The sequence below is a fragment of the Bos grunniens genome, chromosome 25, assembly GCF_055505025.1.
Source record: "Bos grunniens cultivar Pamir isolate PY7600 chromosome 25, Bosgru_T2T1.0, whole genome shotgun sequence".
NCBI classification, from domain to species: Eukaryota; Metazoa; Chordata; class Mammalia; order Artiodactyla; family Bovidae; genus Bos; species Bos grunniens.
In genome coordinates, this window is record NC_141189.1 from 19,465,739 (window position 1) to 19,489,044 (window position 23,306).

General features: G+C 42.3%; 1 protein-coding gene and 1 non-coding gene across 2 annotated transcripts in view; one reads left to right on the plus strand and one right to left on the minus strand.

Moving 5' to 3' along the window:
* HS3ST4 (heparan sulfate-glucosamine 3-sulfotransferase 4) overlaps positions 1 to 23,306 on the minus strand; it is a 498,356-nt gene that overhangs the window by 450,414 nt on the left and 24,636 nt on the right. The window lies entirely within an intron of this gene.
* TRNAC-ACA (transfer RNA cysteine (anticodon ACA)) lies at positions 1,353 to 1,424 on the plus strand. Its single transcript has one exon. It is a non-coding gene; the product is annotated as a tRNA-Cys (tRNA).

Below are 23,306 nucleotides of genomic sequence, written 5' to 3' on the forward strand. Positions count from 1 at the left end.
GATACACTGGTATCGCAAAGAGTCGGACACAACTTAGCAACTGAAAAACAACAAAAGTTACCTATTTATGCTAACTGAAAGAAATTCTAAGAGGATTTTTCACTGTTATGAAAAAAGGTAAAAAGCAAAAATACCATCCAGGGTTTGTTTTACTGCAAGTTCAGCCATTATAGAGGCAGAAATCATCCCCTGCAGTGAGGGGGCACCACCAACCGCCTTCCCCGGGAACCACACTCAGCATCTCAGCCTCAAACCGCCATGGCTCTGAACTGTGTCCATGAACACCTGTGCTTTACCTTAATTGATTTTGTGCATCAACAAGCAGAATGTGTCCTAAGGTAACTTGCTTCTTCGCCTCACACCACTTCAGTTTACAAAAAGGTTTCATGCTCTACTTTCAGATAGCAGGGGAATCCTGTTCACTACTAGACCCTGGAGGGCTGGTGGCTTAAATGTTCAAGCAGGTAGACTGTGTCGGCCTCTTACCCGAGGTTAGGATGAGACTTCTTCTACAAGAGTGTAAGTGACTAAAGGCCATGCCCTTCCGTGCACGGACCCCACTGTGCATTGAACAACATACATAGAGGACACAAAGTGTATTCACTGCAATATCCTAGAAAATCAGTTACATTGCCAAGGGTTTTCTAGATCAAAGCCTGACTCAGAATTCACGAAGCACACTCCCCAGTAGACAGGACTCCTGGTAAGGTCAGCCTTCCATAGCCTGGCATGAATGTCCCAGGGAGAATAATGTAAGAAATAGAAGAAAACTCGACTGGGCCAGTGAAGCTACTGGTCCCTTCATCATTCCCTTATAAAGCCTGAAATCCCCACCAACAAGTGCTCCCTTTGGCTTCTAGCACTCTCTCTCTCCCCCCCCAAAGATTTATGGTGGGATATGTTTGTGTCACATAGGAAGGGCCACCTGAATTCACTAGCTCACCTGTCCAGATCACACAGGGCTGCTCATTACACTAGCTGCAGCCTCCTAGAAGAATCAGAAAGGCCTGGGATTGTCGGCTTGTTTGTGGCTCCACCACCTTGTAAATTCCCTAAGGAAGAGAAACTGTATCTCCTTGGGCTCCACTGTACTCCAGCATCTCATATAGTGCCTGGAACACAAGCACACAATCAATATAGGTGGGAGTTAGAACCTGGTTTCTGGTCCTAAACCTGCCAAGTCTACACACCCATTCATGCCACACTCCTTTGGGGCCCTGGGTCCTCATTCCCACAAATGAGGAGGTGGGCCACTGAGATTTGAGATCAAAGCCAGGAGTCCTGCACAGCTGGGTGCATTTGCCTCATCATGCAATTTTACACTTTGGTAACAATCTAAATTCTAAATGGCTTCCCTGGTAGCTCAGATGGTAAAGCGTCTGCCTACAATGCAGGAGACCCAGGTTCAATCCCTGGGTTGGGAAAATCCCCTGGAGAAGGAAATGGCAACCCACTCCAGTATTCTTGCCTGGAGATTCTCATGGATGGAAGAGCCTGGTAGGCTACAGTCCATGGGGTTGCAAAGAGTCGGACACAACTGAGCGACTTCACTTCACTAACAATCTAAAAAGCCGGGAGATTTCATATGAAAATTCATATTTGTGGTTTTGGAGGCTCTGGCAACACAGAGTCCACAGTGCACATGCAGTGAAGGGCCAGAGAGAGTGAGGGTTGTGCCACTGGATGGATGGAGCCTGAAATCTTCCCCCTCCGCAGTCCCCATGTGATTGATCCCTGCACTGAGGCTAAGGGTCAGCTGTTCATGATCACATGACTGTGCTTTCTTTTAGTAAATAAACATCTATAAAGACAGACCAAGAGAGCCATGTTTTTAAAAATGTTTATAATACAGAGAGCACGCTCCTTTGTAGGAGCGAATTTAACCTTCATATAGTAATAATACACCCTCATGCTGCTGCTAAGTCACTTCAGCTGTGTCCGACTCTGTGCAAACCCATAGACGGCAGCCCACCAGGCTCCCCAGTCCCTGGGATTCTCCAGGCAAGAACTCTGGAGTGGGTTGCCATTTCCTTCTCCAATGCATGAAAGTGAAAAGTGAAAGTGAAGTCGCTCAGTCGTGTCTGACTCTTAGCGACCCCATGGACTGCAGCCTACCAGGCTCCTCTGCCCATGGGATTTTCCAGGCAAGAGTACTGGAGTGGGGTGCCATTGCCTTCTCCAATACACCCTCATATAATAACAATTGTAATATATCCATCACCTATGCAGCAACACTAGAGACGCCAAGTACCATTCTAAGCACATTACATTCATTTAACCCATTCAAGGCTTCCCTGATTGCTCAGTTGGTAAAGAATCCACCCGCAATGCGGGAGACCTGGGTTCAATCCCTGGGTTGGGAAGATCCTCTGGAGAAGGGAAAGGCTACCCATTCCAGTATTCTGGCCTGGAGAATCCCATGGACTGTATAGTCCAAGTGTTGCAAAGAGTCAGACACGACTGAGTGACTTTCACTTTCAAGCACTTTCATTTAACCCATTTAGTCCTTATAGAAACTTTACCTATGAATATGAGATAGATACTATGGCTATCCAAATTTTTAAAAGGAAGAAACAGAGGCTCAGAAAGGTTCTGTAATCTAAGATCACACGGTCAGTGAGCAGCCTCTAAGCCTGGAACCCAGGCAGCCTCCACACACCCATCATATGCCACTGCCACGTGCTTTTAAGCTCAAAGGACCAAGCCAGACTTTTGTACTCACCTATTAACCAGTTTAGTCTCCTCTGCTTCCCCACCATTTTTCAGAAAGGGAAACTGAGTCTGATGGGAAGTTATTTTTTCCCCAATTTTCCCAAAAATTCATACCAAAAAAAAAAATGGGGAGAGGACAGAGGCCACAATCCAAGCCAACCAACTTCCAGCATTGCTTTTTTTTCTAATACCAGGAATTTTAGTCCTAGAGCCTAGACTGGAGATAAATTCTCATGTAGCTTCTTCAGGATCCTAGAGAACGGAGTCATTTTAGAAAGTCTCACTCACTACCTCATTGCTACATGACCAGGCTTGAGGATCACGGACCTGAGGAAACAAGTCCAAGCACAGGGGGCATCCAGTGTCGCCTTGCGCATGGGAGTTTCCTGGCGGACAGATGGCTCCCAGTGAGCTCCTTGTACCATGCCCTAAGATGAAAAGAGAATATGTAACAAACTCAGTTACTTGAGCCCAGGCTCAAGATGTATGGAGTCAAGATTACTCAGAGGTACAATAGCCAAAGACACTAAAGAGTATCTTACATCACCAATGTACTGGCACTTCTAAAATAATAAAATGTGTGTGCATCCATCTGGATAACCTCTAAAATATATCATCCACTGTTTCCAGTTCCCCATACCTTGGAGGAAGAGGAAGTCTAGGCTCTGAAAATCCCCTCCATGGGATGGATCTCAGAGACTGTCTTATTGGGAAGGCATCTTTCACCTATAAATCTAAAAGGTAAATACAGAAATCCTTACCTCAGTATCAGTTTAGTATCAGAATGTAACATCTTTACTACTACTACTGATGCTGGCAACAAAGTCCTTGTTACATCAGATCAGATTACATCAGATCAGTCGCTCAGTGGTGTCCGACTCTGCGACCCCATGAATCGCAGCACGCCAGGCCTCCCTGTCCATCACCAATTCCTGGAGTTCACTCAGACTCATGTCCATCGAGTCAGTGATGCCATCCAGCCATCTCATCCTCCGTCATCCCCTTCTCCTCCTGCCCCCAATCCTCCCAGCATCAGAGTCTTTTCCAATGAGTCAACTCTTCGCATGAAGTGGCCAAAGTACTGGAGTTTCAGCTTTAGCATCATTCCTTCCAAAGAAATCCCAGGGCTGATCTCCTTCAGAATGGACTGGTTGGATCTCCTTGCAGTCCAAGGGACTCTCAAGAGTCTTCTCCAACACCACAGTTCAAAAGCATCAATTCTTCAGCCCTCAGCCTTCTTCACAGTCCAACTCTCACATCCATACATGACCACAGGAAAAACCATAGCCTTGACTAGACGGACCTTTGTTGGCAAAGTAATGTCTCTGCTTTTTAATATGCTATCTAGGTTGGTTATAACTTTCCTTCCAAGGAGTAAGCGTCTTTTAATTTCATGGCTGCAGTCACCATCTGCAGTGATTTTGGAGCCCAGAAAAATAAAGTCTGACACTATTTCCACTGTTTCCCCATCCATTTCCCATGAAGTGGTGGGACCGGATGCCATGATCTTTGTTTTCTGAATGTTGAGCTTTAAGCCAAATTTTTCACTCTCCACTTTCACTTTCATCAAGAGGCTTTTGAGTTCCTCTTCACTTTCTGCCATAGGGTGGTGTCATCTGCATATCTGAGGTTATTGATATTTCTCCCGGCAATCTTGACTCCAGTTTGTGTTTCTTCCAGTCCAGCGTTTCTCATGATGTACTCTGCATATAAGTTAAATAAACAGGTTGATAATATACAGCCTTGACGAACTCCTTTTCCTATTTGGAACCAGTCTGTTGTTCCATGTCCAGTTCTAACTGTTGCTTCCTGACCTGCATACAAATTTCTCAAGAGGCAGATCAGGTGGTCTGATATTCCTATCTCTTTCAGAATTTTCCACAGTTTATTGTGATCCACACAGTCAAAGGCTTTGGCATAGTCAACAAAGCAGAAATAGATGTTTTTCTGGAACTCTCTTGCTTTTTCTATGATCCAGCAGATGTTGGAAATTTGATCTATGGTTCCTCTGCCTTTTCTAAAACCAGCTTGAACATCAGGAAGTTCACGGTTCACATATTGCTGAAGCCTGGCTTGGAGAATTTTGAGCATTACTTTACTAGTGTGTGAGATGAGTGCAATTGTATGGTAGTTTGAGCATTCTTTGGCATTGCCTTTCTTTGGGATTGGAATGAAAACTGACCTTTTCCAGTCCTGTGGCCACTGCTGAGTTTTCCAAATTTGCTGGCATATTGAGTGCAGCACTTTCATAGCATCATCTTTCAGGATTTGGAATAGCTCGACTGGAATTCCATCACCTCCACTAGCTTTGTTCATAGTGATGCTTTCTAAGGCCCACTTGACTTCACATTCCAGGATATCTGGCTCTAGGTCAGTGATCACACCATCGTGATTATCTGGGTCATGAAGATCTTTTTTGTACAGTTCTTCTGTGTATTCTTGCCATCTCTTCTTAATATCTTCTGCTTCTGTTAGGTCCATACCATTTCTGTCCTTTATCGAGCCCATCTTTGCATGAAATGTTCCTTTGGTATCTCTGATTTTCTTGAAGAGATCCCTAGTCTTTCCCATTCTGTTGTCTTCCTCTATTTCTTTGCATTAATCGCTGAAAAAGGCTTTCTTATCTCTTCTTGCTATTCTTTGGAATTCTGCATTCGGATGTTTATATCTTTCCTTTTCTCCTTTGCTTTTCGCTTCTCTTCTTTTCACAGCTATTTGTAAGGCCTCCCCAGACAGCCATTTTGCTTTTTTGCATTTCTTTTCCATGGGAATGGTCTTGATCCCTGTCTCCTTTACAATGTCACGAACCTCATTCCATAGTTTATCAGGCACTCTATCTATCAGATCCAGGCCCCCAAATCTATTTCTCACATGGCTATGTACTAAGCAGCCAAGGCTTTCCTGGTGGAAAGTCTTACTAGCTCTACCCTGCAAATCAGCATAACTATCCAGTAAAATAGTTACTATTGTTACCCTGCTGTAATTGACGAGGAAACAGACAGCCTGAAGGATTAGATGACACATCCCAAGTCCCACGGCTAGGAAGCATCAGGAGCAAGATCGACAAGTAAAATGCATAGCCTCCAATAACCCACACAACCTTGCCTCCTTCCAGAAATCTAACTGATCTTATTCATGCAGTGGGATGCTTTGGGGATTGTTATTCCATCAGCCAAGACTGCATGACCCTATTGCCAAAACCCATTTCTTAATGCCTCTTCAGGGTGTCAAGAGCCCCATGGGGTCACTCAGGCTCTACCCATCCACTGTGCCATTCAGAATGCCAGCTGAAGGTCAATGGGTACCAGTGTGAATAGCCAAGGGGAAAAAAAGCTTGTTGTTCTCCAGTGCTTGTTAGCACAAAAATAATCATTCATTTCCTACTGTTTGGGTGGCAGGGTTACAAGGATCAGCCCAAGAGATGGCATATCAATGCAGTTCACCAAATGAGTCATCAGAATGAGAATATCCATTTATTGGAGCAGACATGTGTTGACAGAATTCATCCAATGTAAAAAGGTAGCTGATGTAAACTGCCTCCCAAAAGTACCACCTGTTCGGCAATCTCTCCTGATGTTCATCTGCTGTCCTGGGTTTGAGGAGCTGGGGCGGGGAGGTGGGGGGGGGGTGGGCGGGCAGGGAAGGCAGTGAGAGAAAGGAAAGGAGAGGGAAAAGCTACAATATTTTCTTTAGAATATTTGTTTTAAAGACATAAGTTTCAAAACTGGAAAGCCTGATCCAGTTGCTTTGACTGCCACTTATTCCCTGGATCCTAAAAGAGGGCAGGCCATCTCTAGCAGGCCTTGTGGGTTTTGCAGTGTTTCTACCCCAATCTTGGATCAGGCGAGGCCACGTGGAAATGCAGCAATATGATGGAAGTGCTCCTTTGCAAACATTATGAAAAGTGTTATCCTCCCATAATAGACTCTAACCAAATGGCCTGCTCACTGTGGGACAGCAAAGTGACCAAAACAAACCTCCTAACAGCCTCCAAGCAAGTCTTCAGGTTTGCGTGTAATGGAAGAAAGCATCTTTATTTTCCCCAGAAGCTTACACTTGCCTGACCTACAGTCCGTGCTGGGATGGGAGTGCATTAAAGGGTTAACTCAGGAGGTTTGCAGGCCCCAAACCCTGCACACTCCAAAGAAAAGCCTGACCCTTGACCATGCCCTGGGAGGTAAACTCTGAACCCTTGCAATAAATACCCCACCTGAGAAGGGTCTCTATAACTGAGACATTGGAACATGCCAGTTTATGCTAACACTGTGATGTACAGTGAACAGCTGTTTTTGTGTGGGCCATGCCAAATCAGCTGGATCTTTGGAGGGGCGGATCTTGGAGGCTGAGTAGCTATGGTCTACGCACAGGCACTCCGGGCCTAGGTGACAGGTCCCCAGCACGATTCCTGGACAGCAAGCCTCGGTGAGCATCCCTGGTTGGCACCACTTAGCACATCTGTCACTGTTGCTGGGAGAATTCGTGCTGTCTGTGCGGCTCCACTGGGAGGACACATGGAAACCTGGGTCTGGTTTCTCCTGGACTCTGCCCTCTGTGTCTTTGTCCTTTGCTGATTTTAACATGCATCCTTTCAGGACTCTGAGAATAACAGCTTTTCTGAGTTCTGTGAGTCCTGCTTGCAAACCACCAAACAGGAAAGTGGTTTTGGAGATCCCCCAACTCAGGAAGGGAGGGAGAACAGGAGGGAGGGAGGAGGGAGAAGGGGAAGAAGCAAGGAAGGGAGGAAGGGAAGGGGAAGAGGAAGGGAGAGGCAGGAAAGGAGGAAAAAGAAACAAGAAGAAAACAAGCCAAGAACTGTTCAAATGTCAAATATCTTACTGTTTGGGCTCAAAGTAACAACAGGAAAGAAAATACCATGTATACAAGCTCCTCAAAAGACAAAGAAAATAGATAAAAATCAGAGGCTGCCGGTGCAACACCCAGGGCATCATTGAAGACTCCAGCATGCACTCATCCATCGAGATTGCTTTGTCTAACTGTTTCCCCAGTATAACGACTAACCTCCACCTTTGGGAAATCCTGACTATTCCCTTTTGATGAAAACACTCCACTTCAGAAATAAAACTTTCAGAAGTGATCTGGGAGAGACTAAAACAGATTATAGCATTGAATAATGCTTTTTTTGTGGTCAAACAAGAGAATCAAACGGATTTCTGCCTATTTCTGCACCACCAAGACCACTGCACATCCACCTCGAAGGCTCTGGCAAAGCGGAGGGGATACACTCCACGCCTGGACCCGATGCTGGAAATTCAGGCCTCCATTTATACTCTTAACCCTTCTCAATTCATTGAAAACCACTTCAAGAAAAGTCATTTGAAAGAAATTACCTCTGTGTATTACACCATGACCAGTGAAAAATGTCCCACCCGAGACTCGATGGTCCCGAAGCAATAAAATTTTTGCTGAAGTACAAGATGTAATAACTCAGGGAAAAGAAGTCCCCATGACAACAAGGAGGGGAAGGAAATGAGTGAGAATCTGAGGCTTCAAGTCTCTCACTAGAATCTGAGGCTTCAAGTCTCTCACAATACAAGACTCTACCACTTTGTACTTGGAAATCTGTCTTTGGGATTGAAATCGCAAAAAATAACTTCCTCTCTATCACTTTCCTGCCTGCCCAAGTGGTATTGTTAAACCAAAGTACATTTCATCTAAAGAGGATGAGAATCTGGGCACCAGGACAGAACTTGCATCTATTCTATGTCTTCTGCATCTCTCGAATCAAAATGATACAAGTGAGTTATGGATCTGATGGCAAGACCAGTATTTTAGAGGCTTCAATATGCAAACATGTGGAAGTTGTGGGCAGTAGAGAAAACCACAGGCTTTCACACCATGAGATGTCTGGGACATTTTCCAAACACTGTGTCCCATTTCTTTTTTTTTTTTTTAAGTTTATGTTATTTTTATTTTATCACAACAATTTTTTAAAGGATGGAAAGGCATGGTCCTAGAAATAAAAACAGTCATAGTTTCAGAGTTGACACATCTTCAATTATACTTGATCTCTTCTGTAATCCATATAATCTGAAGGAGCACTGGCAATTAATGAATCAAAGTTTTATGCAATAGTTTGTTTTTTAAACAAGCCTACAGCACTCAGTATTCCCAGCTGGTATCCCACCCAAGTACTAACCAGGCCACACTCTTCTTCGCTTCCAAGATCAGACAAGATCAGGCATATTCAGCGTAGTATGGCTGGAGATAGCAATGATTGCTTTTAGAACAGGTGCACCTTTTCCCTGGTGGCTCAGTGATAAAGAATCCGCCTGTAATTCAGGAGATGTGGGTTTGATCCCTGGATCAGAAAGATCCCCTGGAGAAGGAAATGGCAACCTACTCCACTATTCTTGCCTGAGAAACCCCATGGACAGAGGAGGCTGGTGGGCCACACTCCACTGAGTCGCAAAGAGTCGGACATGACTGAGAAACTAAACCACCACTGCTGTAGTTGAGTTACAATATTGTGTTAGTTTCAGGTATACAGCAAGGTTATTCAGTTTTATATACATATGACATATGATATATATGATATATATATATGACATATGATATATATATATATATATATGATATATATATCTATCAGTTCAGTTCAGTCGCTCAGTCGTGTCCAACTCTTTGCAACCCCATGACTGCAGCACACCAGGCCTCCCTGTCCATCACCAACTCCTAGAGTTTACTCAAACTCACGTCCTTTGAGTCAGTGATGCCATCCAACCATCTCATCCTCTGTCGTCCCCTTCTCCTCCTGCCCTCAACCTTTCCCAGCCTCAAGGTCTTTTCAAATGAGTCAGCTCTTCGCATCAGGTGGCCAAAGTACTGGAGTTTCAGCTTCAGCATCAGTCCTTCCAATGAACACTCAGGACTGATCTCCTTTAGGATGGACTGGTTGGATCTCTTTGCAGTCCAAGGGACTCTCAAGAGTCTTCTCCAACACCACAGTTCAAAAGCATCAATTCCTGGGCACTCAGCTTTCTTTATAGTCCAACTCTCACATCCATACATGACCACTGGAAAAACCATAGCTTTGACTAGACAGACCTTTGTTGGCAAAGTAATGTCTCTGCTTTTTAATATGCTGTCTAGGCTGGTCATAACTTTCTTGCCAAGGAGTAAGTGTCTTTTAATTTCATGGCTGTAGTCACCATCTGCAGTGATTTTGGAGCCCAAAAAAATAAAGTCTGCCACTGTTTCCACTGTTTTTCCATCTATTTGCCATGAAGTGATGGGACCAGATGACATGACATGACATATATAAATATATATACATACGTGTGTGTATTCTTTTTCAGGTTATTTTCCACTATAGGTTATTATAATATATTGAATATAGTTCCCTGTGCTATACAGTATATCCTTGTTGTTAATCTATTTTATTTATAGTGCTATGTATCTATTAATCCCATACTCCTAATTCATCCCTTCTCCCCCACTTTCCCTTTGGTAACCATAATTTTTTTTTCCTATGTCTGTGAGTCCACTTTTGTTTTATAAATAAGTTCATTTGTATTATTTTCCAGACTCCATATATATGTGACATCATATTAATATATTTATCTTTGTCTGTGTTTCATTTCTTTTTCAGGAGAGTATCCCAGGAAAAAACTCCTAATTTCCCTACTGAATTCTCCCAGCTTGGCTCCTTGGTCTTGCCCTGTCTCTCCAATCCTGTGGATTTTCATGACCCCCCAAATCCACAGTACTAAAACATTTTAAGGTTTTAGCTATCATTGATGAGAAACAGGAGACACAAACACTGAAGATTCTTCTGGAATCTTGATTTGTACAGCCACTTTCCCACTGAGTCTCTGAGTCCTTATTTCTAAGGGGTTGTTGCTGTGGGCCTTCCAGTCCTGCACAGCCCAAAGACCTTTTTTTATAAGCTTTATTCAGATGCAGTTAATACACAAAACTGCACACATTCAACATATGCATCTTAATGAGGTTTTGTGTTTTTTGGCCAGGCCATGTGATGTGCAGGTATCTTAGCTCCCCAGCCGGGGATGGAACCCATGCCCCCTGCAGGGGAAGCTAGGAGTCTTAACCACTGGACCACCAGGGATGTCCCTGTCCCAGAGACCTTCTCAGTTCCCATGAACACCTTGTAAACAAGAGGCCTCTTTTCCCAGAACAACATAAAAACAAGAAGCAGCTTTCAATTAACCAGGCTCTACTAAGGGACAGCATCAGAGTAGGGACTTGATATAATTTTGGCTCAGATGGTAAAGCGTCTGCCTACAATGTGGGAGACCCAGGTTCAATCTCTAGATCGGGAAGATCCCCTGGAGAAGGAAATGGCAACCCACTCCAGAACTCTTTCCTGGAAAATCCCACGGACGGAGGAACCTGGTAGGCTACAGTCCATGGGGTCGCAAAGTGTCAGACACAACTGAACCCAATCAACAGTCCTATGGCAGAAGTATTATACTTTTCACTTTGTAAGATCAAAAAATAAAGTTCAGAGAAGCCAAGAAACTAGCCCAAGGTCACACAGCTGGGACTGGGCAACCCTGAGATTTAAGCCTGGGTCAGAATGATGCTAAAACCTGACTATAAATCTGCTAGGAGGGGTGGGGGGAAGAAGAGGATGGGGTATATGGAGAGAGTAACATGGAAACACACATTTTAAAGAAAAATCTGCTGAAAACCCAATCAGAATAAAAGAATAGTTAAATTCAGGTGATAAATGGTGTAAAGTGTATAACACAGATTCTCAACGTCTTCACGTGAAGCCAAACCTCCTCCCTTTAAGCTCACCCCAGTATTTCCACAAGGCCCATAGCACTGAAGTCATAAATACTGACTTTTTCATTTTAAAGTGTGTGCCTTGGTGTCTGGGCATGCACATGTGCTTTTTGTCAGTTTCACTTTTCCATAAAACACTTGAATGATCAGCAACCCCAGAAGCAGATCATAATTCTAGTCATGAGGTGTACCAACTGGCATAATTCAGCTTTGAAAAGGCTCGCTCTAAATGGATTAAGTCTGCCTGAATGACGCAGGTTCTCCCTGGGTGTGCATAGGGTGGTCATGGACGGGCATTCGGGGAAATGGGGTTAATTCCTTCCAAGTGTCTACTTGAACCCCAGTAGATTTCCACCACCCTGGGAGGACTCAGCTCAAAATTCCCAGGGGAAGAAAGGATGGGGGTGGGATAGAGTGGGAAGCTGGGGTGAGGAGGCACAGACTGGATAAACAAGGCCCCGCCGTACAGCACAAGGATCTGTGCTCCATATTCTGTGATGAATGCTCCATATTCTGTGATGAACCATAACAGAAATGAATACAAAAAGGAATATACACATGTGCATAACTGAATCGCTCTGCTGTATAGTGGAAATTAACACACAACATTATAAATCAACTATCCGTCAATAAAATAGACTTTAAAAAAATTCTCAATCAGAAACACCAGTGTCAACATTAGACAGTCGAGGTGGTGTGTTTTTCTGACAAACAGTTTTGCAAAATATCTTAGAGACTTGCTAATCTTTATTTTTTTTCCATTATCTATTTTGATTGAAGTAATACACTCACAGGACAGTGCACAGTGTCAAGGATTTACACTAAACACTTCTCTGCAGCCTGTTCTTTTTCATCAACCATAGATCTTGGAGACTGTTCCATGCCTGTATGCACGGCGCTGTCTCATTCTTTTTAACAACTACATTGTATCCCTTCTGCGGATAAGCCATAATCTACTCAATCTATTGCGATTGAGTGGTGGTTCTTAATCTATTGGGACTGAGTGGTGGTTCTCAATCTATTGCGATTAAAAATAAAGTAACTTGCACATGCCTTTTTGCTGGACAACTATTCCTTTGAATGGAACACAGAGTAGTGTTGCTCTTAACAAGGGCATATACCTGTTCTTACAGAGATGCTACAATCAAACTCAAAAGTAAGGACAACAAAGAAATATAACTAGACCAAGAGAGAGCAGGCACACGTGCAATGAAGTCTGTCCTGAAGATGGTATGACACATGGTTACTGCATCTATATTCTTTCTGAAAGAAGCAGAGGGCCCATGGCCAAGGACGATGGGAAGGTCTATAGAATCTAAAGAGCACTCTACAATGTTTAAAATACACACTTCTTTTTGGAGGCACACAAGAAAATATACATACTAAACCTCACCTGCAGAGCATGCTGCACGGGACATTAACATATACAATTTAGACACAATAGCAATCTTCAGTCATAAAGCAGACCTCGATCACTGCCAAAAACATTTCTCCCCTCACCATTGAATGCTCTGTGAATTTCATCTGTGATTCAGATTCTAAGTGAACTCAAAGAATTTCATTTTTATGGGTGATGGCAGGGAGAACTGGGCATCCCCATACACAGCTGGCGAGAGTGTAAATATTTATATAAGCTTCCTGGAGGGAAATTCAGCAATGTGTACAGAAAGCTTTAAAATCATGCTCACTTGCTCACCTTTTGACCCAGTAATCATATGTCCATGTATGCCCTGGAACTTGTCCTCAGAAAGTGTGTGTGTGTGTGTGTGTGTGTGTGTTTCTGTACCATTTACTCACTGCGATGTTGTAGGACCAGGGAAAGACTGGAAGCAAGGTGAATGAATGTCTGCCTATAGGACATGAGTTAAATACATTATGATACACTCATACCATACAATGAACACGACACAGCCAATAAAATTCATGCAGTAAAGGAGTAGTTTGCAAACCATGGGTCACAAATCCCTAATGAGACATGAAACCAGTTTTCGTGGGCCATGGACAGCTTTTTAAAAAATATTTACTTATTTGGTTGTGTTGGGTCTTAGTTTTGGCACATAGGCTCAGTAGCTGTAGCACACAGGCTTAGCTGCTCCAGGGTATATGGAATCTTAGTTCCCTGAACAAGGATTGAACTCGCATCCCCTACATTGCAAGGCAGATTCTTAACCACTGGACCACCAGGGAAGTCCTCCCATGGACAGCTTTTTAAATAGAAGAATATCAGAGCGCACCACACAAAGTTTCACTATGGTTTTATGAATTTTTTGAAATGCATGTGTGTTTATTCTAGGTCATTATATGAAATGTATCTCTTGCTGCAGGCAACCCAGGGATTGAACCCAGTTCTCCCACATTGCAGGAGGATTCTTTACCAGATGAGCCAGCAGGGAAGCCCACTGCAGGATACAGTAAAAACAAAATTGAAAACCACTGTAGTAACAGAATTTTCTTGCATGAAAATATGTCAACATTCTATATTTAAGTGGGGGGAAATAAGTTAAAAATTATAGAGGATAATCCCAAATTTGACAAAAATACCAACAATCAAATATATATGCATATACATGCACAGAAAATAAACATCCTCTGGATAGTAATATTATGGGTGAAGGGAATTTTTCTCTGTTTTTCCCTACATGCTTTTGATATTTTCTAAATTTCCTATAATGAACAATTATTATGTTAAGATGCAGGAAAAAACAGGCTATTTTCAAGTGAGGTTTTGGTAAGTAAGTTAAGAGTTTTAAGATGCTCCTAAAAATGAGTCAATGGTAACAATAAATGAAGGAGGTCACCTGTGACATCCTCCTGTAAAAAAATCCTTTCAGAAATGCTACATGCCAAAGCACTGGGGCAAGCAGCATGGTCCTATGAGAAGGTTCACAGGAAAAATCAAATGATAGCAGTTCAGAAATTAAAGCATTCTGTATCGAAGTGTACACATAAGTGTTGTTTCTTTAAAAAAAAAAAAGGAAGTAAGGAAGGAAGGGAGGGGAAAAGGGAAATAAATAGAAATGAAGAATGAGAAGGAAAGAAAGTATCAAAAATGCCTGACATCTTATAGAGAGAAAGAGATAGAAAACGGTTATCTTTAATATATAGTCACAAAAAATTGGACAGAACTTTCACTTTATAACTAGAGGTTTCGGCCACCAAATATCCTTCTGAGGTTAATAAATTTTAAAATGTCCAAGAACTCAATAATCCCTTTGTTTTAATTCATAATGAGGCAATGAAGTGGCCAATGACCTGACCTCTCTTCGAACCAGATGAGGAATTTAATAGTCAGCGCTAATTCAGGTTCAGGTGATGACCGCACTGTTGGAAAACCTAGTTACCTGGAAAAAAAGTATGGGGAAGGGGCTTTAGTTTGGAAGCATAATCATTAGTGATGCTATTTAAAATCTCCTGCTTCACCTCAGTGGTACCCCCGTCAGGCATGTGGCTAATAACATTGCCAAATACGAAACGAGGAAAAGGCAGCTTTTCTGTATGAATTCCATTTCTTCATTTTCCAAATCTTTCTCAAGTAGAGATGCGACCCTGAACTCATAATGATTCTCTTCTGTTGGGAGAAACAATGGCAGCTCTGGGATTTCTATTTAAGTAAGTGATGTAGAGGTTTACTCTGCTTGGAAGAGAATCCTTGCTGATGGAAATGACTGGTGATAAGACTTAAAGCCACCCTTCCGCATATAAGTGATATTCTACCATATTTGGTTTTCTCTTTCTGATTTATAGGTGGAATCTAGAAAAATAGTAGAGATGAACTTATTTGTCAAGCAGAAATAGAGACATAGATGTAGAGAACAAATTTATGGCTACCAAGGTGGAATGGGGAGGTGGGATGAGTTGGGAGATTGAGACTGACATATATAGAGTACTGCATATAAAAGAGATAATTAATGAGAACCTGCTGTATAGCACAACGAACTCTAGTCAGGGCTCTGTCATGACCTAAATGGCAAGGAAATCTTAAACAGAGGGGACATATGTAGACATATAACTGATTCACTTTGCTGTACAGCAGAAACTAACACAACTCTGTTAAGCCACTATAATAAAAAAAAATTTTTTTAAGCCACCCTTCCTATTGCCACTCAGATGAGATGTGAATAACAAGATATGAAGACCAATGTGCTAACTCTGGAAGAGTGACATCACTTGTAGGTTGAAGCGAAAAAAAGCATTTCAACCTCACCAATTCTATTTTGGGAACAAGAGGTACAAAACTGTTAGACAGATGGACAAACCCATCTTTTGGATGCTACTGTGAAAATTTGGAGCCAAACTCAAGTTGACTACATATGATTTTCAAAGAGTGTATTGGTCAAATTTATACCACTCTTTTCAAACCTTGTGATTTACTTGTGTTTTCCCAGCAATTTGCAAAGCACTAGAGAGAGCAGACAGTTATACAGTAATTATCCAATATTAGACAAATACAGCTGCTTGGTTTTTTAGTGCAATCCAGTAAGGATTTGTGAAAAGAAACAGATGCTTAAGGAGAACAACTGGTATTTAAAAAAAAAAAATACCCAAGGCACCTGGATTCATTTGTCTAGACTGACAGATAACTGACTTCTCATTTTTAAAAATGCTCACATTATCCACTTTGCTTTATTGTATTTCTTTTCTAGAGCTCTGTATGTGTATCTCATTTAATCCTTATAACTAACCCATAAAGTATATACTATTAATATCCCCATTTTACAGATGAAGAAACTGACTTGCAAACCAGTTCAGTAATTCATTCAAGGTCACACAGCTCATACTCACAGCCAAGCTGTTGGCTCCAAAGCACAGGTTACCTGACTGCTCCTATTTCCAACGCAGTCTAAACACCCAGCACCTTAATTCTCTCTCCCCAAAACCACTTTAAATCACTTGTTAAAATACTGTGACCTTTCCCAAGTCACTGTATATCCACATGCTCTTGCTGGGGATTGTCTGAAAGACCAAAGTAATTTCCCAGAAGGCCAGCATCATTCCTCATGAGCTGAAAAGCAAAGCAAAATGAACCAAAAGAAAAGAAACACGAGGCATTCATTGGGCATTCTGTGAACTGGACATAAACAAAATAGTTTTAATAAAGGGTTGGCAAGTGGGAACATATATCGTCGCCTTGTAGCTTGGTAGACCAGATGACCCTTCACATGGAGTCTCAGAGATATGAAGATGTACTTTATGTTCTAGCTTTTGTACCCTCCAAGAGCTGACAGAGGTCTACAAGTTTCAATAAAAACAATTTGCACTGTGGGATGCACAAGGTGGCAGGCTGATTTTAGGGTGGAGTTAGTTGGTCAGCTTTATTCTCTGAAAAATCTGGTTATGTCAGCCCACTCCCAGGAGAAATTCCCCAGACAGTTATCTAATAAACTTGAATTTCCCAAACAAGCTACACACTGCCAAAACACAATGCTGACAACAAAGAGCCTTTTTTCTTAGCATGGAAGAAAACTGGGTGCATTAAGGCAACCTGGTCAGACAAGAGCAAGAAGACACACAAGGGCTCCCCAACAGGCCTTCCTCCCAGCCTGACATTTCTTGTCAAGAGAAGGAAAACTTTCACTGTAAATATGCATTTGAATCATAAAACAAATCCACCCAGTACTTTTGCAGAGAATGAGAGGGAAAAAAAGAGGCTCCAGGACAAATGTCTAAGTAAAAATTATAAAGCGTTTTTGACCCCTCTCACCTCTCTTCACAACGCCCTCCCTCCTTCTCTCCCACTTGCCTCTTGCACTGAGCAGTCGTACACTTTACACAGAATGTCAGCTGTAATTCAACAGCGTCACTGTGAACATGGAGCAGGCAGTGGCCAGAAACAGCCTCTCCAGGGCTGTCTGCAGAAAAAGACACTGACTGGCTTTGATGTTCAAGGCAGCGGTCAACCGCACATGGTCAACCCAGGTGTAAGCACAGAAATTTGTTCCTGAGTCAGGTGAGATGGGAATGCTAATTCATTTGGATGAGATTTGTGAAAAATATTCCTTTCAGTGAAAGAAGGGTATATCTCACTGCTATGCAGACATGTGCCACTGGGGTAGGGGGTGCAAAAAAAGATTAAGGCTAGCCCGAATAAGATAGCCCAAATAAGGTAGTTCTTCAAGGCAACCCTCAATTCAGAATATAAGGGTGCCTCAGGGATCACCACAGTTAGACTGCGGTTACAGTTCCCAAGCCCCAGTCTGTAGTAATCCACACTGAAGTCACATTTAAAGACAAGAATAGCATCCTGTCACCATCAGATGTGTATCTATCACATCTTCTCTCTCCTCCAAGCCTCTGCATACTGTTCCTCATGCCCCAAACACTTCCCTCACCATTGGCCTTTAGCTTAAATGGCTAACCACTACAGGTCCCTTACTTCTCAGCTTAAGAGTCACTTCCCTTGCTTTACCTTCAAATGTGCCTGGCAGATAGCAGTGATGAACAGAATTTTTTAGAATAAATGACTAGGACCCACTTGTGGCCAGTGGGTATAAAGAAAATACACTAGATTCTTCTAGAAGGCATTTTCTCCATAATGAAAGGCAGGAGCTAGCTGGAGAAATAGCCTTTTTCACACTTTTCCTCCCTCCCATCTTTGCAAACTCTCAGGTGAGAATACCTAAAGCTGAAGCCATCTTCGGATCATGCTGTAACAACCCATGGTTCAAAATCCAACAGGCTACCATGGCAGCATGAAAGGACATCAACAGCCTGAACCCTTTACAGCCTGGTGAACTGCTGACTCTATCCTGGGACCGCACCCCTGGATTTTTTACTAAGTGAAATCTAAATATCCTAAGTCACTGTTCATTAGAATTTTTCTCTTATAGACAAAAGCACCCAGACTGCCACATTCTGCACTTATTAACCTAAATTGTGACTGGCATTTGCTTGTCTGTCTTCCCACCTAGACCATGAGGTCCAGAAGGATGAAAGTGTCTCACTGTTTACCATTTCCCTGGCATCTACAGCACTTGGCAAAGAACCAGTTGCCTTAAACATTCGTTAAACAAAAGACTCATTTTCCTCACACCCGCCTCCCCTGTTCCCAAGAACTAACACTCAATGCTGACCCATTTCTATCTTTCTGAACCTTTAGAGATATCTTTGATGTTGGATCTGGCATCTCTTAGCTCTCAGAATGCTATGACACGTCTTAAAAAGTCAACTTTTCTTCAAGCTTTAAGAGTAAGTCAAACGGATATTTTTCAGACTTCAATTTAGAAAATGTCTTAGTGACATTCAACATAGTAGATCATGCCTCCCTTTTTAAAACCCTTAGTGCCAAAACTGCATTTGCTTTCTTTTTATTGAAGCAACACTGACTTACAGACTAGAAGAAAATATTTTCAAATGGTAAAATGGACAAGGGGTTAATATCCAAAACAGACAAGTAGCTCATACAGTTCAACAAAAATAAAAATAAAAAAATCCCCCCAAATGGGCAGAAGACCTGAATAGACATTTTTCCAAAGAAGACATATGAATGGCTAACAAGCACATGAAAAGACACTCAATGTCACTAATTATTACAGAAATGCAAATTAAAACAATAATGAGATATCACCTCATACTGTCAAATGGCTATCAGGAAAAAGTCTACATGCAATGAATGTTGGCAAGGACATGGAGAAAAGGAAACACGTGTACACTGTTGGTTGGAATGTGAGTTGGTGCAGCCACCATGGAAGACAGTATGAAAGTTCCTCCAAACACTAAAAATAAAACTACTATATGATCCAACCATTCTGCTTCTGGGTATATATACAAAAACCACAAAAACAGTCATTCGAAGCATATACGCCAATGTTCACAGCAGTACTATTTACAATTGCCAAGATACGGATGCATTTGCTTTCCTATAGTTCCCTTGCACTTTTCTTTCTTTTACAAGTTCATCTTTATTTATTCTGCACCAAATTTCTAAGCCTTGCTTTCTAGCCACCATATGCTGGCGCAATCATCACTGACCGTGCTTTCAACTTTCACCTTTATGTTGATAACTCACAAAGTTATACCTTCTAGCCCTGCCCTCTCCTCTGAGCTCAAGCTACATGTATCTAACTCCACTTTAATATCTATGTATAGATGTCTCATAGAGAGACCAACTCTCCAAACCTCTAATAGGTTACAGCTCTTAGTAAATGCTCAAACTGCACTCCCTTCATTACTGTCTTTTACAGTACTGGATACTTTTTACAGTTCTGGATACTGGTCTTTCATAGTACTCATCCTGCTCATAATTTTAACTTTTTTGAATATTTATTTATTTGGCTGCACTGAGTCTTAGTTGCAGCACACAGGATCTTCAATCTTCATTGCAGCCCATGGGACCTTTGGTTGTGGCATGCAAACTCTTACTTGTGTTGCAGCATGTGGTATCTAGTTCCCTGACCAGGAATCGAACCCAGACCCCCTTCACTGGAAGTCACTGAAATACCAGGAAGTCCCTTCTCATTTTATTTACCTTGGTTGATTACACCTTTCTTCTCCACTGGAAGACAAGTACCACAAGCCCAAGAATTGACTGCTTGCGCTTACCTGTGTGTCTCTAGCCCCAAGCACAGTACCTGGCTCACTGAGAGGCAATCAATACGGAATGAGAGATGCCTGGAACCATTTCTGGAAAGCACGCGGATTAAACGGAGAGAGAGTGGAGTCAAACAAGTTAAAATCCCGGGCCCACAGAAAGACAAGGTGTGTCACCTTTGACATATCATTTACAGTCTTTCTTTAAGTTTCAATTTCCTCATCAGTAAAATATGGACAATAATAAAGATTCATAAGATGATCTCCCTAAAACACTTAAAACAATGCCTGGAATGCAGAAGGCAGACGTATCCATTACTATGAAGTTTATCCAAGAGCAATTAAAACCCAATATAGCATGGCTGAAGCAATACCGAAGGGTATCTCTGTCTTATCCAGAGGTTTCCATCAGGCTCCTTTAGTCCTACTGGTTCTTCATCCTCAAGATGATGCTCTCCCCACATGGGGCCAAATTTCTGCTCAACTTCAACTCTTACATTCGCATTTTCATCCACAGCAAAGAGCATCCTTGTAAGGACCTTCCTCTGAAGTCATACCCAGGATCTGCTTGCAAATCCCACTGGCACGAACTTAACCTTGTCAGCCACATCAAGCAGAAGGAAGGCCAGGAAACATGGTTTTTATTTCAGATTGTCACGTGCCCAGCAAAAATTGAGAGACGAATACCAGTCTCTTTTATAGCTAGACAGTGAAAGGAAAATTCTTACACAGAAATTGGGCGTTTTATGTCAAGGAGTGCCTCCATAAAAGATGATGTGGATGAATGAGACTGTGGAAGCACCCTCCACGGAAACACATCTGGTCACAGTAATGGGCACATAAATGCATTTGTTGGATTTTAATGAAATCCACCACCACCATCCCACTATGTGAACCTTCTAAATCCCTGGGCCCCAGACTCCAGTGGAAGTATTCAGTTCTGGTCTTACCCAGAAAGAATCTTTCAGAGGTTCATCCCATTGTCACTCACATAATGCCTATCTTGAGATTTGCTCTCTGAGTGATGCACAATGCCAACAGGTGCCCAACTGGACTTCTCCGGGGGCTCTGGGGCAGACTTTTGCCCATGGAACTCCCCCCTACACCTGCCCAGGGCAGGTCACCAACAGAAGGATGGTGGCTTTGCCTACCTGACACATTGAGGGCTCCCCCACCTGTCACTAACCACCACCTTGAAAATCTAACCTTGCTTTACAGCTAAAGCAATCCTGTCCCTCCACTTAAATTCGCTTGGGAAAAGTTAAAAAAAAAAAGGAATTTTTGCCCTCCCTGTGAATCCTCAAGACTGAAAGAGAAAAAAAAAAAAAAAAAAGATTCTGCCACAGTTCAAAGAGAGAGAGGAAGTATTTACTTTTTCCCCCTTTCATGCAGAAGGGAAAGGAGTATTGATTATTATTTTGATAATGGAAACTAAACTCTAAATAAGATCATCCAATAAGGATAAACATATTCAAACTGCCCATTTTCCTTCATCTCATGGAAATGGTACATGGAATCACCATCCTTACTATTAAAAGCTTTTTATCAAGATGCCTGGGGCACAAAGGGGGCTGATTTTTACTAAATCTGTAACATTACTTGGGGATGACATGGAGGTCTCTCCCAAGAACTTAGAAATAAGATCGCCACCTGACAGCTTATCAAAATATATCAAAGTGTATCAAAATTTTAAAAGTACATCCTCCTTCTATTTTCTCTACAGACGCACACATTCAAGAGCAGAAGGGTATCCTCCGCAGCCTTGTTTGTAAAAGCAAAGGGTGGAAGTGACAGAGATGCTCACAAAGAGTGGGGAGGTTAATTATATATCATCATATAACCCTACTGAGAACATACAACGTCAAGACTACAAAACACCAAACTCAACCTCTATAGAGTGTCGTGGAAGGGTGTTCACAATCCGGTGAGATTGCTAGTGCAAATGCAGGCTATGAAGCCAAAAGGTCTGGCTTAATCATTTCCTCGCTCTGTGACTGTAAGTTACTCAAGATCTCTAAGCCAGAGGATGTTCATCTGAAAAATGGGATAATAAGAGGATCACCTCACAGGGTCCCGTAAGGATGAAATACTTAGCCTAGAAGACGGTGAGCTGCCATGGGGTAACTGTTAACTCAGTCCAGATTTTTGGCCGTCCTAGCAGTATCAAGGACATGCCATCAGTGTCAGCAGACTATATCAGTCTCCACATCTTCCTCTATCCTGTGTGAATCACTCAAAAAGAAGTAAAGATAGTCATCGGTAAGCAATGGTGCCCATCTGGGAATGAAGCTGGCATTGCAGAAAGCAAGATGTGAGTGCTGGGGAAAAGAAAAGTCTTTGGCTTTACTTTCATTTATGTGTTAGTGGGTTTTTTCCTTCTAAAAACCAGGTCATGTTACTTTTATCATAAAGTGTTTTTTTTTTTCAAGATTGGCCTCTAAGAATTAAACATTAATTGCATCTCTTCCTGGAGGCAAGCAGAGATATGCGAAGTCCCCAGGTAGGGGTTTCGGAGTCTCAGGACCTGATGCAACGGGACTGAAAATAGTCACATATCTAAAGAAAGGATGTGACTGCCTATGGGCTGGAGGTGGGGTTGGCACCGAGTCCTGGTAGTTCAGGAAGAATAGGGACAGCAGAAGTGGCAGGGTGCCCAAGCAGCTCACAGGGAGAGGAAGCCCGTAGACTCTGTTTGCAGATGTGTCCTCCAGGCTCTTCACTTCACTGGATTGAACTACATCCCCCAGCCCACATTCATGTGTTGAAATCCTAACCCCTAAAACTCCAGAATATGACCCTATTTGGAAATAGGTCTTTCTTTTTTTTTTTTTTACTTTGTTTTTTTTTTATTTTATTTTATTTTTAAACTTTACAATATTGTATTAGTTTTGCCAAACATCAAAATGAATCCACCATGGGTATACCCGTGAAATAGGTCTTTCTTTTTTTAAAAAAAATATTTATTTGGTTGCATCAGGTCTTAGCTGCATCATGCAGGATCTTTCACTGCAGCAGACAGACTCCAGTTAGCACATGGACTCTCTATTAGGGCATGGCGGCTTAGAGGCCCTGAGGCATGTGGAGCTTGGTTCCCTGAACAGGGATGGAAGCCAAGTCTCCTGCATTGCAAGGCAGATTCTTAACCAATGGACCACCAGGGGAGTCCCAGAGATAGCATCTTTCAAGAGATAATTAAGGCAAAATGGGGTCATTAGGGGGAGTCATAATCCAATATATCTAATGTCCTTATAAGAAAAGGAAATCTGGACACAGATACATGGAGGAAAGACCATGTGAAA